General features: G+C 46.5%; 1 long non-coding RNA gene across 1 annotated transcript; it reads left to right on the top strand.

Moving 5' to 3' along the window:
* Window positions 1-572: 572 nt before the first annotated feature.
* LOC148004310 (uncharacterized) lies at window positions 573-3724 on the top strand. Its single transcript, XR_015627973.1, has 2 exons — window positions 573-1263; window positions 2024-3724. It is a non-coding gene; the product is annotated as an uncharacterized LOC148004310 (long non-coding RNA).
* The last annotated feature ends 5249 nt before the right edge of the window (window positions 3725-8973 follow it).

Raw genomic sequence — 8973 nt, 5'->3', positions numbered from 1 at the left:
TGGCAGTAGCCAGGTATGCTCCGCCCCACAGTTGCCTGACAACAGCCTGCTGTGCCTGACAGTATAAAAGGGGCTACTCGCCCCTTCTGACCTCTCTTTTCGCGCTCTCTCCTATTCCCTCTTACCCTCTCCTATCCCTCTTGCTCTTTGTGCCCATGACCGGCCACCTTTCCTCTCTTCTATTCTTCTCTGGTTAAGCCTACCACGTGGAACCATGGCGTTTGGGTGTCTTCTGTTGGGGCACAGGCCGAGTTCAAAATCCTAACATTGGTGCGGAAACCAGGGATGACACGGACGGGTTTTATGATCTCCCTGTGCCCACATGGCCTGGCGCCCAGGCCACCTCACCGCACCACGTGCCTCTGCTGCCCTGGGCTGCCACGGGCCAGGGGCACGGAGCTTTGGTGGAGATGCATGGAACCGTGCGCTCCCACCGCCTCGCTGCATTGCCCTGGGCCCGGGACGCAGTCGCAGTCGCTCGCCATGTGCTGCGTGCTCGCACTGGCTGTAGCAAGAAAGAATGGAGATGCACGCCATTTCTGCACACACGACCCGAGATCGCCGCCACACGTACTGCTTTTGGGCCCCGCCGTTACATCTGCTGCCGCTTCTGCGCGCTTCACACGAAATCGATCGCAGCTGCTGCCTCTGCCACACCATCTAGACCATCCGACCACCATCTGCCGGCTGCTGTGAGACTCCAGCAGGCCTCCCCATCGCCATGATACCCTGCTAACAGCTTCCCGCCAAGAAGAGCGCCCTCTTCAAGCACGTGCTGGTGGGCTGTACCTACTCAACCTCTGTGCGCTTTCTTTACCTCAGAGCTTGACTTTCCATGGTGTACACGTGGTTTCAGGGGAGCGTTCTTGAACTTGGAGCTACCTGTGCTGCCTCTTTTCACTGATTTTTCGTTCTAAGACCTTTTCCCTTGGGTGAGACTCTCTCTCTCTCTCCCCCTCCCCCATCCCCTCCCCCGCACCAGTGTTCCAGCTGTGCACGCCTGCGCCCATGTGCTCGAGGCTCTCCCTTGCCCTGAAGATCTGAGGCCTCAATCTTGTCAGAAGTCTGTTAATTATTAATATGTTTATTAATAAGTTTACGACAGACAGAATTTCCCAAAGCCTTTAACAGTTTGCCCCACAAGGTCTCAGAAGGTGTGAACACAGCTTCAACAGTCTGCCTGGATTGTGCTATGACAACCGCAGAGAAACACAGTGGACAAAACTGGATACCCTCAGAGTCAGATGATTTATCTAAATCAAGGTAAGTCATTTCTCATGCCACACGTATCCATTCCACAGAAAAAAACTCTATGTCTTCTGGGCTTGAAAGCCAGACTGACTCTGCCCAAGTTGCCATGAAGACCACAGAGACCACGGGGAACAGTTGGCTGACGGACTCTGTCATTTTTAATAATACATGAATGGTAGATTATGGTTTATTCTTCCCCAGATTCTGACTACAGTGACAGCTAAGGTAACTGTAACTTTTTTTTTCCTTTTCTTTTTTTTCGGAGCTGGGGACCGAACCCAGGGCCTTGTGATTGCTAGGCAAGCGCTCTACCACTGAGCTAAATCCCCAACCCCGGTAACTGTAACTTAACTAAGAAACAGACCTCTGAACTCAGTTTCTAGCAACTAGTTCAGATGTAAGCTTTCAAAGATGCAATCCGTTACGTCCTCACCTAAACTCTGTCTTCATTGATTGACTAAATGCTTTATATTTCCTCTTCTTGCTACACCACTGTCCTGTTCGAGTTTTTATAAATTTGCCTAACTAATGAACTTCCCACTGTAATCACAAATTCTTGTTCCTTCTGCTCCACAAAAAAAGCTTATCTTAAAGAATATTCAGGTTATAAAGACTCCACCCAGATAAGTACATCTGCCTGAAGTTCCCACTTTACTAGTTATTCCAGAGGGTGGGATTCCTCTGGGTTTCAAATGTTCATCTAAGAAAATTTTTTTCCCAAACGCACTTAATCTTATTCTCTGCCTATAATGAATATATATGTGTGTTCCAGCATCTTGTCACGTCCAGGTGCTTACTACACGATCGATTTTGTGTGATGAATACAGAAGCAGCAGCAGACTTGTAACGTCGGGGCCCAAAAGCAGGACTTGTGGTGGTGATCTCAGATCGTGTGCGCAGAAATGGCGTGCATCTCCTTTCTTGCCACAGCCAGTGCGAGCACGAAGCCCATGGCAAGCGACCGAGACTGCGTCCCGGGCCCAGGGCAATGCAGCGAGGCGGTGGGAGCGCACGGTTCCATCCATCTCCACCAAAGTTTCACGCCCCTGGCCTGTGGTAGCCCAGGGAACCTGCCATTCCCAGACCTTGACCTCAGCATACTAACTTCTTAACATCACCCGACCTGGTCACTTCAAAGATTGCTGGCTATGCAACCCCCCAGGAACTAACTTAGAGCTGCCACTAATAGCTTCTCCAGTGATACAACCTGATAACACCTTACCTCACCCTTTGTCAGCTGCCCTGACTCCATACCTTTCCTCTATTCCTCTTTTTAGTGTGGCAAACTGTTTTAAAACCTCTGGGACACATTCCGTAAGAACACTAGGCTCTCTAGCCTGTAATAGAACCACAACCATTGATAACCCCATCTCTGCCACAATGCCCTGCAGTCCAAAACACATCAATCCTTCGTGGCACTCGGGTGTATATCATCGCCTCCCTGCCAGTTGGTCAGGAGGGGGAGATGAGCCCCTGCCAATCCCAGCTGATAGCTGCCCAACGTAAGAGGGCAGATCAGGTAGTGCCACTCTTGGTCGCCACAGGGGTAGCCATAGGTGCTGGCACTGGGGTTGCAGGGATGACTACTTCCGTGACCTGATAGAAGTTCACTTAGGAACTTGAAAACGGTTTTCAGAAAATGTCTGAAACCATGCTTACCATCCAGAAGCAGGTGGAGTCTTTAGCAGCTGTGGTGCTTCAGAACCAACAGGGATTAGATGTTCTGACAGCTAAGGAAGGTGGTCTTTGCCTGTTCCTCCAAGAAGAATGCCGTTTCTACATCAACCAGTCCGGGATAGTGAGAAATAAAGTCCAGGAGCTTCAATCGGACAGGCAGAGTTTCATGGAACATGAGGCCTCCAGTTCCTGGACTTTGGGAAACACTATATGGAAGTGGACAGTCCCTTCATCACATCCTCTCCTGGTCCTCTTCCTGGAGTTACTATCCACCCCTGCCTCATTGATCTTGTCTCTGCATTCCTTCAACGACAGATACAAAAAGTTTCTAATCAAACTATTAATCAGTTCCTCCTACAGGATTACCAGCCGCTGTCCACTGAGGAGCTGGATGCAAACATTTACCAAAAGGAGCCTGATGGTGAAAGTCAGCTGTACCCCAACATTGACGACACCCCAAGTCAGCAGGAAGTAGCCTAAGAGACACATCGCCCCTATCCTCCCTTCACCATCAGCTTCCCCCTCCCTTTTTTCCTTCTTTTTATGATATGAAAAAGGTATGTTGGTATCAGGAATTGCCCCTAGCTGTGACACCTTTTGGCCATTGTTGCCATGGCAATGGCCATACATTCCCAGAAGACCTTTTGGCTCAATTCGCACCCACACCTGGGAACCTTTAAGTCACATTCCAAATAAAAGGCAAGTTCCCTACCCCCTAGACCTCTTTTTCTCTTCTTTCTCTTGCCCCTTCCCTTTGTCTCCTTCCCCCATTAAAATCTTACCACATGGAACCATGCTGGTGTTGGTTTGGTGTGCTCTTTCCCCACGGGTGTGTTTGATATCCTGTCATTATTAACAACACTGAAACCTCAGCCGTGCACCGCCATAGCTCACCCCTCCAGCTCTGCTTCGGCCTCACATTTTCTTCCTGAGGATGGTTAATAATTAACAGCTTGACAAAACCTAAAATCACCTAGAGAAAAAGTAAAAGCCACCTAGGAGACCCGACCTCTTGACATGGCAATGAGGAAGTTTGTAGACTAGATTAATAAAGGTAAGAAGGTTCACCCTAGATGGGGACTGGGTCCCAGACTGAATAAAAAGGAAAGCACCAGCAGGGCTGGGGAGATGGCTCAGTGGTTAAGAGCACTGACTGCTCTTCCAGGGGTCCTGAGTTCAATTTCCCAGCAACCACATGGTGGCTCACAACCATCTGTAATGGGATCTGATGCTCTTTTCTGCAGGCATATATGCAAATAGTGTGCTCATATACATACATTTCTTAAAAGGTAAGCACCTGACTATGGATGCCATATGCCAGCCCCTCCATGATAGACACACCCTCAAACCATGAGACAAAATGGATTCTTCCTCGACTTGCTTTTGTGAGGAATGTTGTCAAAGCAACAAGAGAAGTAACCAACACAGTGAGTCACCCTCTGCAACAGTTACCTTGGATTCCGGTAGTGAACTCATACATGAAAGTGTTTATGACAAGGGATACAGAATTCTCCCCAAACATCAGTGAGCCCTGCAGGACAGATTCCTACCAGCACCATGAGAGCCAGGCAGCCATTGCTCTTCCAGGTGCCCACAGCACTAACTTCAACATTCCTTTCTGAGCCGGACGCTCCAGGATGCTCAGCAATGTCCCTGTCTGTCACCTGTGCAGATCCCTCCCCCCTCCTTTGTTTGCCTTACCATAAATCTCACAAAGTTGCTGACAATCCCTTGAGGACAGACATGAGGTCACCGAGTCCCTTTATCTGTCTTTCCCAGTGTGGACACAATAGTGCGATCTCCTTTCCATGCCTTTCACCGCCACTCATCTCTTTAATTGTGTGTCAGGGTGACAGGCTGAGCATCTTCTGTAGGAAATCTCTGAGCCAGAGGGCTTTTACCCTAAAAGTCTGGTAAGAGCTAAATTATATCAGGAAGGGTTCCCCCTGCCATAGCCCAAGAAAAACTAAAACGGATTTCAAAACAGGCAAACTGAACTACAAGTAGCTTAACTGACATCGAAGAAAGACAAAAGATTCTGTTCGCTGCCACACTTCTGTGAAAAGCTTCTAGTCAAGCTAAGAAACAGAACACCAAAGTATATAGACAGGAAAACATTAGATAATAATAATGATGATGATGATAATAATAATAATAATAATAATAATAAAGAACAAGAAATAGGCTGGGGACATGACTCAATGGTTAAGAACACTGGGTGCTCTTCCAGAGGACCCAGGTTCAATTCCCAGCACCCATATTGGAACCTCACAAGCGCTAGTTCCAGGGGCGCCCTCTTCCGACCTCTGAGAGTACATGCAGGCACACGGTGCACACACACTCAGGCGCACACACACACATAAATTTTTTTTTTTTTGGTTCTTTTTTTTCGGAGCTGGGGACCGAACCCAGGGCCTTGCGCTTCCTAGGTAAGCGCTCTACCACTGAGCTAAATCCCCAGCCCAATATTTTTAAAGTGTAATAATTCAGGGGGTTGGAGAGGTTGGTCAGTGGCTGAGAGTTTGTAGTCCATGTACAGTTTGGTTTCCAGTACCGGTGTTGGACAGCTCACAACTAACTTTAACTCCAGCTCACAGGATCTGACATCCCATTCTAGACTCCGTGAGCTCACACATGCACCTACCCATACATAATTAGAAATAAATCTTTTTAAAAAATAAGTCCATTGGGGTTGGGGATTTAGCTCAGTGGTAGAGAGCACTTGCCTAGTAAGCGCAAGGCCCTGGGTCCCCAGCTCCGAAAAAAAAGAAAAAAGAAAAAAAAATAAGTCCATTGAAGGGGCTCAAGGAATGGCTCAGGAGTTAAGAGCACTGAGTAATCTTTCAGAAGAAACAGCAGCCACATGTCAGCTAACAGTCTGTGACACCAGTTCTGAGCAGTCAGACACCCTCTTCTGGTTCCACAGATACCAGACACACATGCAGGCAAAACACCCACACAAGTTCTGTTGCAGTATAATTTAAAAGGCATGACCAGTTCCCACGAGTCACCACTCCACACTGACCCCCAGTACTCTTGGACCCAGGCAGTCACTCCCTGGCATTAGTTCTGGCACCATAGGACCATATAGGACTAACCTTAATTTATCTCAGCGGTGGCTGGCTTCAGTGAGGCACCATGCCATGTTAGCTTAGCTGTCTTCTGGCCCCAACAGTCTCTCTACTCCCATTGCTAGTCGCCCTGGCCAACCCTGGCCAGCTGGGAACTCTGGTTCCAGCTACCCGGTAATAACAAGACTCAACAAACTGTAACCCAACAACCAGATTTATATGTTAATTACTCAATGTACAATACATCTACACAATAAACTTGCAGCCAATTGATAATGATATAAACCACCCACCCAGATAAGATTGTCTACAGAAATCCATCCCAGCTACCTTGGCAATTCAGGACCACCTGGATCTAGGTCATCCTTCCCAGTCTCCATTTTGATTCTCTCTCCTTCCTTCTTCTCCTTCTCCTTCTCCTTCTCCTTCTCTCTCTCCCTACAAAAATTTTGTCCCCGCCTTATTCTTTTACTGTCCAATCATGGGTTGATCTAACTTGTGCCAGCCCTCACCTGCATAATGACACCAACATACAAAGTTCAAGGCCAGGCGAGTGTTCATAGTGAGATTTAGTCTATACAGTGTAGCAAGAACTAGTGAGCTACTATTTCAAAATAAAATAAAATAATTCAATTGTGAAAGAAATGATGAAAAATATCAGAAAGTAAAAGACAAACACTTGAAATTTATAAGAATTTTTGTTTTTCGTTTTTGTGTGTGTGTGTGTTTTGGAAGGGTATTTGTCTAGAACCTTTAAATTCTTCCACCAGTGTGGTATCTTGTTACCACAGCCCTGAGAAACCAGCATATCTCTCGAGGAGTGGAAACTTGACTTCCCTGTCTTCACAGTGGGTTGGGACAATGGGTCTTTCCAGTGTGGAAGGGATAGAAGTAACTTTTGCTTTGCTTGGCCTCTTATTTATTTTGAAGGCAAGGTAGAGTCTAGCTCAGGCTAACCTCTGATTTGTTATACCGTCAAGGATGATCTTGAACTTCTGATCCTCTGGTTCTACCCCAAAATGCTGAGGGACTCACCAGAGAAGACCACTCAGACAGCCAATGAGAAATTCTTCATTAGCCAGCAGGTGATGACACTGGGTAGCTGGATTGACACACCTCGGTTAGCAAGAACAGTTAGCCAGAAGCGGAACTACAGAAGCCAAAAAGTGAGGTCATTTATGGCCTTTCCCAGAACCATGGATCTGATGGTTAATCTTTGTTCTTGTTTTGTCGGGTTGTCCACATGCTACTCATGGTGTGAGTTGTGGTAAGGTCTGGGGGCCTACCAAAGTCTGGGGATCTGTTACACCAAGTGCTGGGATTACAGGCATGTAGCACCACAGTAAAGTGTGCTGGGAATCAAAACCAGGGCCTTGTACATGTGTTAGATGACAACTAACTGAACCACGGCTCAGCTGAATCTTTTAGTTTTGTTTTGTTTTGTTTCGTCTTATTCTTAGATGAGCTCTTGCTATGTAGTCCTGATTGACCTGGAACTCACTATTCAGACAAGGCTGGTCTCCAATTTGTCATAATCCTCCTGCCTTAGCCTCCCTAGGGTTAAGATTATAAGCATGCACTATCATGCCAAGATTGAAATTTACTTTATTGCAAAAACCCTGCCAAAGCCAAGAAAGAGACAAGTGGCCAAGTCCAGCATCAAGACCTCTATGCTGCCTGATCTTGGCTGTCAACATGACGACTATAGTTGGAGTCAACTAAAACCCAAACTGGTGTTACACCTGTGGGGTAATTTTTTGATTGGATCCTTTGAGATTAGAAGACCCACCCTAAATCTGGTGGCAGCCCACATGAAAGGACACAAAAGAAGAAAGCATTTGCTTTTTGCCTGCTTGCTCCCACTCTTGATGGCAAGATCATCTATCCTCATGCCGAGGCATTCCTTTGCTGGTATTAGAACCAATTTCTTCAGGATTCCAGTATAGATTGAAGATCGGCAACTCTAGGGGAATCCTCCAGGACTCTAACACTAGATTGGGACTCCTGAAAGTCAAGTATCCCGGACTAAACAGCTAGTGGATTCTTAGATGGGAGAGGCCCATTGTTGAGACCACAACAGTCCAGCACAGCCTGTAAACCACTGTAATAAAGTGTGTGTATGTGTGTGTGTGTGTGTGTGTGTGTGTGTGTACATACATGCATGTTCTAGCTGTTCTATCTAATACAGTCATATGAGTGATCTGTTTTTCACTACTACCTGATGAATACGATGATACATGGACCTCTGTGGTTGACCTCAAAAAAACATAACTCAAGTCTAAACAAGAAAGCCACCCTAGTCAGATTCCAATAGAAAGACCCCAAAGCACATGACTCTTTAAAACTGCCAGGTCATCCAAACTAAGGGAAGGAAGAAGCTATCTCAGTCAATGGAAGCCTGGGTATATGTAAGGGCTTAAAGGAAATTCTGAGTCCTGCATGGAACCCCAAATAAGAAAGAGGACTTGAAGAAAATCAGAATAAACTATAGACTTAGATTAATTAATTAATGAGCATCAGTATTAGTTTATTATTAATTAGAAAAATATACCATGCTAGCATTAGGTTGGTTTCTGTTTCTTTTGTTGGTTATGGAGGGAATTATTTGTTATTTTTTAATAGGGCTTTATATGGCCTAGATTGACCTCAAACTCTATGTAGCTGGGGATGACCTTGAACTTCTGACCTTCCTGCCTTACCTTCTCTCCACACTGAGATTAAGACTTAAAGCCTGAGCCACCTGAATAACATAAGCTTAATAACTAGACACAGTAGCACATATCCGTAATACCCTCATCTGGGAGGCTAAGATGGGAGGTCCTAATTTCAGATGAGCCCGGATGACAGTTCTAGACCAGCATGAACTACATAGTAAAAACCCTGTCTCAAAACAAAAGGATTGGGGCTGGGGATTTAGCTCAGTGGTAGAGCGCTTACCTAGGAAGCGCAAGGCCCTGGGTTCGGTCCCCAGCTC

This window comes from Rattus norvegicus, chromosome 8 (assembly GCF_021556685.1).
Source record: "Rattus norvegicus strain SHRSP/BbbUtx chromosome 8, alternate assembly SHRSP_T2T, whole genome shotgun sequence".
NCBI classification, from domain to species: domain Eukaryota; kingdom Metazoa; phylum Chordata; class Mammalia; order Rodentia; family Muridae; genus Rattus; species Rattus norvegicus.
Note: the sequence above shows the minus strand (reverse complement) of the source record. Positions and strands in the feature narration are given on the sequence as shown.